The following is a 12,915-nucleotide window of genomic DNA, read 5'->3' as shown; positions in this document are numbered from 1 at the left end:
TAGCTGGAATTGTGAAGGTTGAGTAGTTAGATCTTTAGCTTTTATTCATTATTTTTTGTATTACTCTCCATGTGTATAAATTATTGATCATGTTGCTGGCTTTTATAAACTCTTAGCAAAGGAGGGGCCCTGCCTCAGCCTTTGCAAATGGTAATGAAGCACTGTTTTTAAATAAAAGAGAGAAACACCACCCCTGGCGTTTTGGCTCCTTCTTGTTTGCCTGAACTCCGGGCTCTAGCCTGGCAAGAGGAAGAGTAACCATAGCACTTCTTCCTGAAAGGCTTCTGGGTGGCCAGGAGCTAGAAGAGAGGTGGCTCCTTCAGCTGCTCTCTGCTGGCAGCAGGCTTCCACCCGTTGGAGGTGAGGTTCACCCTCCAGCTGCAGGGCCACTTTCAGGGCCCCTGGCACCATTTGCCAGCTCCACTGAACCGCTGAACACTCCTTAGGTAAGTGCCTGCTTCCCTGGCTTCTGCTGCCTGTCTCCTGACCCATCACTGTGGGGAATGTCTCTGCTGTTAGACTGGCCGTCAACCACTCCCTGGTAGTTTCTCTGCCGACATCCCAGATACCTAAACTTTCCCCGATCACTGCCTTCCTAAGTCACGGGAAGCATGGAAATCCTCCCAGACTCCCAAGTGGATTTCTGCTCCCAGATATGTAACCTTGGCGTCTTCCTTCTCCTTACCTGCCCAAATGGTCTTCAGCTCTCAGGTGAGGTACCCCACACCCCACCCCATCCCCGTGCTCTGCACCTAACCTTCCCATTTTATCAGCTAAGGGTCCTGTCTCCTCTCTTCCCTTTTCCTGACTAGGGCTTTCAATCTTAAATTGTTTAATTTTTTTTCCCCCACTAAAATCCCAAGCTCTCTTCTCCATGGCAACCAAGCTGCTACCCTCTGCCTCTGCTTGCCCTTCAATCTCCTGCCACCCGGTCTTCTGGATGAGGAATCAGCTATGATGTAAGCGCAGCAGGTCAGTCCCAGGTGCTGCCCTGCACAGTGACCTCTGGCCTCTCGGCTGCCTCTGTGGGCCCCAGAACTGGCAGATTCCCCAAACACAGCAGCAGCAACACATGCTTGGAGAGCTGCGGCTCACTGGACTGTCCCCTGTGCTGATTCTCTTACCACCCACACTGTCACTGCCACTAAAGGCCTTTGACTCTGACCCGGGCTGTGTTTGTACATCCGTGACACAGTGACAGGATAGTGTGTTCATTTCCGAGGAGACAGAAACTGAGCCTGGCCATGTCTTCTCACTGAACGCTGAAGCTGAGTCATGGAGTGAGGATCTTGTCCTAAACCACGTGGGAAGTGGCAGAGGCCAGCCAGGCAGCTCATATCCTGTCTACCTGGTGTATTTCTGGCCCTAAGTACATCTCAAAATGTCACTAAATCCAACAACAATCTATACCCATAAACTGAGTAGCTGCCAGTGGAAGCTTGTTTCTCACCATTAGGGACACATCCAGTCACCAGAAGCTCTGTGTGGTAAAAAGGTGATTCAGGTGGCTCTCTGGGGCTTGATACTGGACATGAGAGTTTCAGCATCAAGGATGGGGGGCCATTCCTGCCACAGCAGTTCCCTGGGGCTGTGAACTGAGCAGTGAGTGGTGAGTGTGGTAACTAAAGCCCTTGGGAAAAGAAGGCTAATGGTAAGATGGAAGGCCAAAGGAGGCTGCTGACCAAAACACATGGTACACTAGAAAGTGGCATAAACCTGTATTCTGGCCAGGAGCGATGGTGAATACCACTAATCACAGCTATCCGGAGGCAGAAGCGGGTGGATCTCTGAGTTCAAGGCCAGCCTAGTCTACATAGTGAGACTTTGTTAAAGAAATAAAACATTTTGCTCAATCACCCATACCTTTCTCTTCCTGATCAGTTTTCACTAAGCCTATTCTAACAGCACCGCTCATAAACCCTTCATCCTCATCTCCTCTACCCTGCATCTCCCATGGGGACAGCATCACCAGACAGGTCTGAGCTCTGAGTTGCTATTCTCTACCTGCCTCTGGGCCCTGGCTCTGCCCTGCCCAGCTGAGCTCATTCTTATCTTAGGTTCTTAACCAAGCTCAGCTCCAGCTTGGTCATGATCTAAGCATCCTTCTGGGAAGACCTAACCACCCATCTGCACAGTCCCTTCCCAGCACTGTCCTTTGACCCTCCCTGGTTCCCTTCCATGGCACCCATACTCTGAAGGTGCATGACATGTGTCTATCTCGGTTGTGAGAAAAGGGTGTCCACAGGCTTCTGCTGGCTTTCCTGGCTTCTCAGTCAGGCTGCCAGGCTTTCGCCTGCTTTCTTCTAAAAGAGCAACCATGTATCCAGCTCCTTGAAGATCCATTTACCAGTCTACCAGCAAAACTAGCTCAACTCTCCATCCCCCTTCCCTGCACTTCCACTGAGCTTCCGCTCAGTGTCAGCACTCAGGTATGAAGATGACTCACAAGGCTGTGACAGCAGTTAGTAAGCTAGTCATTAATTAAAGTCAAAAAGCAAGTGGGCGTGTCCCTAGATGGAGAGCTGGCCCAGTGGCTAAGAGTACTAGCTGTTCTTCCAGATGACCCAAATTCGGTTCCTAGCACCCACATGGGACAACTTACAACCACTTCTAATTCTAGCTCCAGGGGATCTGACACCCTCTTCTGGCTTCCTGCATGTACACCCACATAAATAAAAAGTCTTTAAAGTGCATCACTGTGGTTTGGTCACTGTGGGTGCCCAGTTTTTTGTTTGTTTTGTTTTCTAAGATTTATATATGTGAGCACACTGCCACTGTCCTCAGACACACCAGAAGAGGGCATTGGATCCCATTACAGATGGTTGTGAGCCACCATGTGATTGCTGGGAATTGAACTCAGGACCTCTGGAAGGGCAGTCAATGTTCTTAACCACTGAGCCATCTCTCTAGTCCCAACATGCTCAGCTTTCAAACTGGTTATCTAAAGTGCTGAAAGAGTCCAAATCCTCAGGGAGAGGGGTCAAATGCCTACAGGACCTCTGGAAGAGCAGTCAGTGTTCTTAACCGCTGAGCCATCTCTCCAGCCCCTATTTTTGAACTTTTGACTCACAGTGAATGTTTCTCCCTAATAAGACAGGGCTGTCTTTAGAGCAAGCATTGATATTCACTGTCCACAAGGCTCTGATGATCCAGTGTCGGCTGACAGCAACTGTCTCTCGTAAATGTTTCTCCCACACCAAGTTTCTCCTGCTTCTGGCACACAGTGGCACAGCCTTGCACACTCACTGGTACAGCCCACAGCATCTCCATTCTCAACTGCCTTCCCCTACATTCACTCTTCTACCCGCCAAGCACGATGTGCACACAGTGACTTTAAAATAAGCCGGTGAGTTTACTGGAGAAGTGCCATACAGGTAAGTATGAGTGTTTGGTTTTGGGGCACAGGGTCTCTCTACCCTTGGCAGGCCTGAAACTAAGGTAGACCAAGCTGGCTTGGACCTCAGAGATTGATCTGCCTGCCTCTGCCGCTGGGGTGCTGGGATGGAGGTGAGTCTTTAAGCTGAAGTTGCGCCCTTGCTTCGTGGGGCACAGCAGCATTTTTTCCATCCATCCAAAGTTTCACCAAAAGTGGAAAGGCAGTTGTCACCCCCTTGAAATTCGCTCTTAGCACCCTTGACGTCACCCATCCCAAATCCGACATTATGGTTTGGGAATCCAAATCTATAATTTCCCATAGTCCAAGCCCAAGCAGAGAAGTGCTGAGGTGCATGTCCCTTACATGAGTACATGGAAAAGCTCTCCAGGGTTGGGATCTCTTAGGGATTGGAAATCTATTTGATTTTTAAATAGATTGATAACAGGGCATATCAACTTGTTTTGGGGTTTTTGTTGTTTGGTTTGGGGGGGTTGTTTTTTTGTTTGGTTTGGGGGTTTTGGTTTGTTTTTTGTTTTGTTTTTTTTTAAAGTTTGAAACTCATGGTTGCAAAGAGTCTGAGCCTGGTTGCAGGCTGGTAGGCACGGCAATGGAACACTAGCAGAGAGCTTCTATCTGATCCACAAACGAAAGGCAGAGAGACACCAGGAATGATGTGGGCTTTTGAAGCCTCAAAGCCCACCCCTAGTGACATGTGTCTTCCAACAAGGCCACACCTCCTACTCTGTCCCAAACAGTTTCAGCTATTCGACAAAGTTTCCAAACATGAGCCTATGGAGGCCGTTCTTACTCAAACCACCAACCACCACCAACAGGTTAGAGATGCTAACTAACCATTACATGCTAACTAACCATTGCAGAACAAAGCCTGTGCTAGCTTTTCTGTGTTACACTGAGTTATAAATACAGATCAATCTTCAACAGGCAGACCCCTGCCCAAGAGTCATTTCATCTATCTTGTAATCAGTTCTGTTCTGTTACGTCATGACTCGAGTGTGTGCACACACACACACACACACACACCTACCTATTTCACATCTTACTATCTTACTAACTCACTAAGTCCAGTTAGTAGCATGTGGATGTGAGGCTAACAGTAATGGAGTATTTAAGTGAAACCACTTCTCACTCCAAGCCAGTGGGAATGTAGACTCCATCTCAGCTTGGCCAACAATATAACAGGACTTTCTTAGACCTGCCAGCAATATAAATAAGGACACAGAGGCTTACTAACATTGTAAAGCTTAGGCCTTAGCTGGGAAGTCTGCCTAACTACTCTATCCTGACTAATCCTGGCCTATGCCCCGCCATGTGCCTAGCTCTATCTCTCTGCTCCGCTCTGGTCCATTCGTCCACCTCCATGTCTGCTGGTGAATCTCACCTCTCAAGTCTTCTCCCAGAGTCCCTCTCTCTGCCTGCAAATCTGCCTTCAACTTCCTATGCAACTATTGGCCATCAGCCAATCATATACAATTCTAGATTGCCTTAGACAGGTGAGGAAGGAACAAGTTATTTACAAAATATGAGACCAGTGATGGACTATAGAAATAATGCCAAGATAATGACTAGTATTTAGAAATCCCCAGTGTAGAATTAGCTATTGAATATACAGGAATGAATCTTCACACAATGTACACAACACAACAGGATCTTTCATGAAAGGTGCAAAGACAGTGAGACAACAGGGTAGGTTAAGGAGTGGCAGGGGGTGGGATTTAATTTTTTTCGTTGCAATTATAAATGTACTGTGGGGTCATGTGCAACTTGGGAAACATCCCATATTTACCCAGCAAAAGCTTTTTTGGACTTTGTTTGTTTGTTTGTTTGTTTGTTTGCAAAACCAAGTTGGTTTTCTGTAATAAGATCTCCACTGGCTTCAAACTCATGATATTCCTCCTGCCTCAGGCTACTGAATGCTGAAATGACAGGTGACTCACCTGTTTTAATGACCACAAATGTATTAATTTTTGCTGAAACAATATCCGACAGAGACAGCTTAAGGAAAGAGATGTTGATTTTAGCTCTTGGTTCCAGGCAGCAATCCATTGTTGCAGGAAGATTTGACTGGTGTGAATTCTGTGACAGTGAAGGCTTAGGATGGCCACATTGTAGCAGCAAATAAAAAGTAGAAACAAGCGCCGAGTGGCGCACTCCTTTAATCCCAGCACTCAGGAGGCAGAGGCAGGCGGATTTCTGAGTTTGAGGCCAGCCTGGTCTACAAAGTGAGTTCCAGGACAGCCAGGGCTATACAGAGAAACCCTGTCTCGAAAAAAGGAGGAGGAGGCGGAGGAAGAAGAGGAAAAGAAGGAAGAAGAAGAAGGAGGAGGAGGAAAGAGGAAGAAGAAGAAGGAAGGCTCTCTCCCTAGCTTCCCAGAACAGCACTGTTAGCCAGGCACCAAGTGTTCAAAGAGGATTCCATAGAACACTGTTCACATTCAAACAATAATGGTGAGTCTTCAGATTTTTTGGTGTCCCCAGAATTACTACAAGCCATGTCTGTTGTCCTCATGGCCACTGGCTTGCTGCAGTAGAAATTCCCTAGCTCTGAAATTTCTGGGCTGAGATCTATGTTGATATTAAAACCAGGTTCAGGGGAAGTTTACCTGTTGGGACAAAGGGCATGTTTACATACTCGGGTAGCACACGGGACCCACAGCAGGCTTGCTGGAGCCCAGGGTGTTACCGTGCGGGGAGATCTTCATTCTACACACCATGCTTGCCTGTCTTACTTTTCTCAGGCTTGACAGGAAGCACAGCATGGTCACCAGGGCACTGAATAAATAGCAGAGTAAGTAAATGGTCCATCTGGATGCAAACGCAGACGAAAGAGTGGCAAGGCACAGACCCAGGGGCACAAAATGGTGGGTGACACAGTTGAAGGGGGGGGCACTCAGCTTCTCTCCTCACTGGGTGTTCCCCCTCCTCCAGACCTACCTTACCTGTTCTCAGCACACAGCCTGGCCCAAGCTGACATCCATAACAGGCAAGATGTTTGTAATGCATCCTCCGGACTTGCCATCTTCAAAAGAGAAGCCTGGGCTGGGGAGATGGCTTAGTGGCTTAGTTGGTGAAGCATTTCTCATACAGGCTTTTTTTTTTTTTTTTAATCCAAGCATTTGGTGGGGGGGGGGTGTCTAATCTAAGCTTTGGGCTCCAGTGAAAGGCTGTCTTTAAAAAGCGGGGGGGGGAGGGGGGGACAGCACCTGAGGAATGACTCCTTAGGTTGACCTCTGGCATCCACATGCACATACAGACTCGAATACATACACACACACACACACACACACACACACGCCCCTGGTTCCAGAGAAAATGAAATATATGTTCAAGAAGTCTCAAAACTGTGGAGAAAAAGAACACATCTCCTACCTTTCTAAAGCAGTGATCCCTAAATTTAGTTACACAGCAGAATCAACCAGAAATTGTCCAGGCACCCCCCAGACCATTTTAACCCGGTGCCAGGGGATGGCAAAGGCTTACTTCCCCTCTTTTTCATCCCCAGCTGTGACCTTGGCTTCTGGTTGTATTCTCCATCACCTTATAAAAGTCAGATGGATTCTAGAAATTCTTATTTTCTTGTAGTGGTTTCTTACTTCAGCATTTCCATGTAGATATTAAATTACTCTAAGTAGGAAAGTCTAGAAATAAAAGCATCAGGCACTGTGGGGACAGCTAGCTCTCGCTCTCTCGCTCTCTCGGGTCCTCAGCAAAGGTTCTCAGCCCATGCCCCTCTTGCCCCTCCTCCCCAGGCTCCCAGCCACATAGGAGGCTGTGCACACCTGGCCAAGCAAAGGTTAACCCTGCAGGTATGTCAGTGGTTAACTATCAGTACCTTGCCATCCTTCCAGAAAGGGCCCATGACCACCACTGAGCCAGAGCTGGCTTTGAATCTCTGGGTGCCCCCTGCAGGTTTATCACACACACTCCGGTGTCCCACCCCTAACTGGAAGCCTCAGGCTCCACCGCCATCCTTTGACACCAGTCTCTGCTTTGATTCTTACCACTAAGTTCTGTTTCCTAAGACATTTATCAAAATGCTGGTGACAGCAGCTGCTGAGAACACAGAAGTCCCACTGCGGCAGGTGCTAGGGCCTTCCTTGAGCGTGCCAATGACTCCAAGAGCTAGCTAGGGACAGAACTATGACGCTAAGACAGCAAGCAGCCTGATTCCTGGCTGGCAGAGCTTCGGGATAGCTATAGATACATAGGTGTTAGAGAGCCATCCACAAGTACAGAAGATCCCAATGCTAATCTCAGTGCAGACTCAAGCCATGGGTGCTTCCTCAAGGCCAGCCAAGAGAGGAGTAACCAGAGCCTCAGCATGGTGTCCCTAAGTACAAGCCCCTTTAAGAGAAGTAAATTGACCCTACATGGCAGGGGCTCTCCCTATCACACCCCAAACAGTGATGGGATTCAGGTAAGAGCCCAGGACTCCCACTTCCTAGAGCCTGTCTGCTGCCCCAGCATGGGTAGGGGAGAAGGAAAATCCATCTCTGCCTCTCCCAAGAACACGAGGTGCACAGGTTGGAAGTAACCCACCGACTCCAGTTCAAGTAGGGTCCAGCATCCCCCGGCACTGTGGAGCAGGAGAGAGGAACCAGCCAGAGGTCGGGGGCAGGTAGGGTATCAGATCAGCAGGTGGGTAGCACAGCAGTGGGGTTCTGCCTATTTAACAGCCCAGTGCAGTTTCCAGAACCTGATGTGTGGTTCAGTCCCATCCCACAAGGCAAGCACTGTGGTCTTGTATCCACAGGTGAGCCCAGGGCTCTGGATCACAGCATGAGATCTCTCTCCTGGGTTGGGAAGGGAGAAGAAAGTCCAGGAGGTGGAACTGGACAGTAAGAGAGGATGAGGGCTCCATCAACGGTAGGCCAGGGCCTGATTATGGTGCTGGCTTCAATCAGTTTCCTGCTGAGGTCTCACAAGAGTGAGACTTTTCTCTCTCCTTTTTGCTCAACTCTTTTTGCAAACAGAGGCCTGAGAGAGTGCTACAAAGTTACTTTTCTTGTTGGGGGTCAAACACTTGGCATGAGCAACTTCCATATGTCTCAGGCATTTGAATACTTGGTACCCTGTTGGTGGTTTTGGGAGAGGATTAGGAGGTGTGGCCTTGCTGGAGGAAGTATGTCCCTGGAGATGGGCTTAGGTTTTAAAATTCACTCCATTTTGAATTGGTTCTCTCTGCGCTTCCTGCTTGTGAATGGAGATGTGAGCTGTCTCAGCACCATGTTCTTCCCTGCTGTCATGATCCCCACCATGAGAGTGATGGATGCTTATCCCTCTGGAACTGTCAGCCCCAAATAAACTCTTCCTTCTAGAAGTTGCCTTGGTCATGGTGTTTTATCACAGCAACAAAAAAGTAAGATATGCTTCTTATTTGGGTCTGTTGCTGTTGTTGTTGTCGTCATCATCGTCATCTTAAATCTGTGTGTGTGAGTGTGTGTGTGTCTGTGTGTCTGTGTGTGTGTAAGACTATGTGTATGTGGAGCCGGGCGTGGTGGCGCACGCCTTTAATCCCAGCACTTGGGAGGCAGAAGCAGGCGGATTTCTGAGTTCGAGGCCAGCCTGGTCTACAAAGTGAGTTCCAGGACAGCCAGGGCTACACAGAGAAACTCTGTCTCGAAAAAACAAAAAAAACAAACAAACAAAAAAAAAGACTATGTGTATGTGTGTATGTATCTGTGCGTGTAAGACTGTATATGTGTGTGTGTCTGTGTGCATATGTCTGTGTGTGTGCTTGGTATGCATATGTATATATGTGGTGTGGGTATGCTAGTTCATGTGTGTACATGTGAAAGTTGGGGGTCAATTTCCACTGCTACTTCATACCTTTTTTTTAATGTAATATTTTTCTTGATTCTTTGGGAATTTGATATCATACAACCCGATCACACTCTTTTCCCAGTCCTTCCATGTCTGCCCCACCCCCAAATTATTTTTGAAAAAAGGAAAAGAGAAAAAAGAAAACCCAAAGTGTGTTATCTTTAAATTCACTGGAGCATGGTTAAACTCTTAGCCCGCCCTTAAAACAACTGAGATGTTCTCCCCCCGAGTTCCCAGCAGAGGCCGTCATCATGGAGGGCCAGCGTCAGCATCCTTATCACACGTTTAGTGACTTCATCATAGTGGTGTCCAAAGCCAGAGCCATATGGTGGGGTGGCCTGTTCCACCTTTTTTTGAGACAGAGTCTTTCATTGAACCCAGTTCTGGCTATATATTTTATATATACATACATACATACATAATATATATTATTTATATATATGCACATATAATAATTAATTAAAATATTTAAGATGTCAATAAATATAGAATGAGTTGCCTAATAGCATTGATAGTCTTAGTGCAAATCTAGGTTGTGGCTGGGTATCAGCTTATTGAACAGTTGGACAAAGTGTAAAAGAGCATAAAGAATAAAGGGGCCTGTGGTGGGAGAGTATCTTAGTTACTGTCCAGTTGCCAGTGGTGGTGGTGCACACCTTTAATTCCAGCACTTGTCCTTGATGGTTGGGCGAAGGCATGGCAGCAGGAACACCTAGGGTTTTCCCTGGGTGCCATCAGCATTCTGGGACATGAGATGGCTCAGTGTTAGAGGTGACACACAGCCATTGTTGCCTTGCAACATCTCCATAGTGGCTTCATGACTCATTGCTGTTTAAGTTTCCTCTGTGCTGGTTCCCAGCCAAGAGCCTCACATCACCAGATTCCTTAATCCTTCACCCTCCTCCTCCTCCTCCTCCTCCTCCTCCTTATGTTCATCTACAGGAAATGCTTAGAACATTGCCTGGTCTGGAGAGAAGTGAGATCCACCCTCTTGCTCTGGTTAGCTCTGTCTCCCAAACCAGGTACACTGCTCCTCTGAAGAGGTTAGATCCTAGACACCTACAGGGTGTTCTGTAGTGGCCAGTTTCTGGGTCCAGGGTGAAGCATACTTGACATACTCCCCTCTTCTTTGTTTTCTCATGAGGAAGCAGAAAAACACAGCTCGGCCGCTTTCTAGTCCACCTCCAGGCCACCAGCCAGAGGGCAGCACAGTCCTGGGGTTAGAGGATAGGAAGGCCTGTGGGACCTCAGCCACACAATCAAGTCTAATGCCTGTAAGTTCTGCCTATGGCAGAAGACAAGCCAGGCAGTTCCTATGTCCCTGTGTCTCCTGGGCTAGTACAGGAACCATGGTGGGGAAGGATGGAAGGACCAGGGAACAATGCAGGCACTTCTGGGTTCCTGACCACACCACCAATGATAACCAGCCTTACAAAGCCTGGCTCTGTTTAGAAGCATCCTTGCTTACTTAACACACAGCAGCCAGTGCTGTTCTGCCTCAAAGCTGCCAGGAAAATGACAGAAATGCTATTAGAAGCAATATAGGAAGGCAGAGCTGTCTGCCCAGCCACAATCACCATTAGAAACAATGTATGGAAGGCAGGACTGTCTGCTCAGCCACAATCACCATTAGAAACAATGCAGGAAGGCAGGACTGTCTGCCCAGCTACAATCACCTTTGGAAACAATGTATGGAAGGCAGAGGGGTCTGCTCCGACTTAGGGGAGCCAGGAGGAGATATGGGTTACTTCAGATTTCAAGAAGGGTAACTCTCCAAGGTGGTGTGTCTCCAGACTGCAAGCATAAATAAAGAGAGAAAGTGAGGGACTAGGACTCAGACTGGTCCCTGGTAGACAGACAGGCAGACAGACAGACAGACAGACAGACAGACAGACAGACAAAAGAGACCTTGATAAATTCATGCTGTTTTCACTTCAACACTTAAAATGGCTGACTTCCTCCTTCTTTCCTTCCTTCCTTCCTTCCTTCCTTCCTTCCTTCCTTCCTTCCTTCCTTCCTTCCTTCTGCCTTTCCTTTTCTAAGACAAAGACTAGTAGTCTCCTGGAAACCCCAGGGATCTGTTCAGAGAGATGTTTTCCCCCAACCCCAGGGAACTGTTCAGTGGGGACCTCTTCTCCCATCCCAGGGATCCCATTGTTCTGCCAGGAAGCATTAATGAAACCCAAAAGACCACCAAGGAGCCGTTTCTGATGTGATCACATTAGAGTCTCTATTACAAACTCAAGTTTGGGCTGATTCACCACTGACCCACAAGATATTTAGTGATGCAGCCCAGAACCGGATTGGGACACGGCTTTATAGGAAATGGGAGCAGATGGGGTGGTGTCTATCTTGGCAAGCATCTGATTGAATGACTATTGCAAGACAGGCGGGCGCTCTGAAGCAAGACTGTATAGAAAAGCAAAAGGTCTGAAAGTACACCTGAAACAATCAGGTTAATCTTTGACTTAATCTTTGCTAGGAAGAAGCTAGGCATAACTACCAATGGGGTCCTTCCTCCTACTTGGGTATAGCTTGGGATCAGCTGCAAGTCAAATTCTCAGGCATTTTTTTTTCTTTCTTTGAAGATGGAGGCTGGCCCCAAGATGGAGTAGATTTGGCCTCTCCCCCTCATCCCTGGTGACTGTTCAGTGGAACTTTCAAGTCTCTGCAGGAGTCAGTCAGCCTCCCTGCCTTTGTCTGGGTTATTTAGTCCCTAAAGCATCCATTTCTAACCTCTGGGGAACTGGGGGCTCATCTCATCCCCCCAAACATAGAAATCCCCTCCCCAGAAAACTTGAACACCATATCTAAGTTCCCTCCTCACCATGGGGAGTCTGTCTCTTCATGTGCTTTGTCATGTGTGCTTTGTATGCTCCGTGTGTGTGTGTGTGTGTGTGTGTGTGTGTGTGTGTGTGTGTGTGTGTGCGCGTGCGCACGCGCGTGCTCATACGGGTGTTTGCAAATGCCTCTCTTTCACTAATATCTGCCTGAGTGCTGAGACCTGGTTTTTTCCTGCCTTTTTTTATTCTTTAAATTGCCAGAGGGGGGAAAAAATCACCTCCCACAACCTCAGAGCATCAGAAGGTAAGAGGTTGACAGATTGTTCCCAAGAAGCAATATGGAACTGAGGAACAGAGGACCAGCCATATTTGTAAGGAACAGCTTGTCTTCAAGGCACAGATGTACCACCAACACTCCGGAGAGTGCCTAGGGGAAGTGTGAGGAAAAGCTGAGCCTAGGTGCAAGGGACTGTTCTGCTCCTGGAACAACAAGCCTGGCTTATACCATGTGCTTATCAGAGATGTCGAATACCCAGCCAATGCTGTGGTGAAAGTGTCCAGCCTGGCTGCACAGAAGCCTGATGTGGAGTGGTACTGCTAACCACACCCGGCAAGATGGAACTACATCTGTAACCTCAGGAGAGGAGAGTCACCTGGGTGGGAGCTCTCTGTGTCTCGAGGGATGTGTTTACAAAAAGATAGAGATAGTATATGGTCTATGGATGTGTAATCAGGTATGGGGGAAGGGGATGTCTTGGCGAGCCCATGCTGAGGCATCCCTTTCCCCTGAGAGGCCAGATGAGGTATAATATAGAATAAAGTTTATTCAGGGCATGGGGAGGGGAGTTGAGGGAGTAGAGACAGAGAAAGAAAATCAGAGAGAGAGAGAGAGAGAGAGAGAGAGAGAGAGAGAGA

The sequence above is a fragment of the Mus caroli genome, chromosome 15 (genome assembly GCF_900094665.2).
Source record: "Mus caroli chromosome 15, CAROLI_EIJ_v1.1, whole genome shotgun sequence".
NCBI lineage: Eukaryota > Metazoa > Chordata > Mammalia > Rodentia > Muridae > Mus > Mus caroli.
This window is presented reverse-complemented; position numbering follows the sequence as displayed.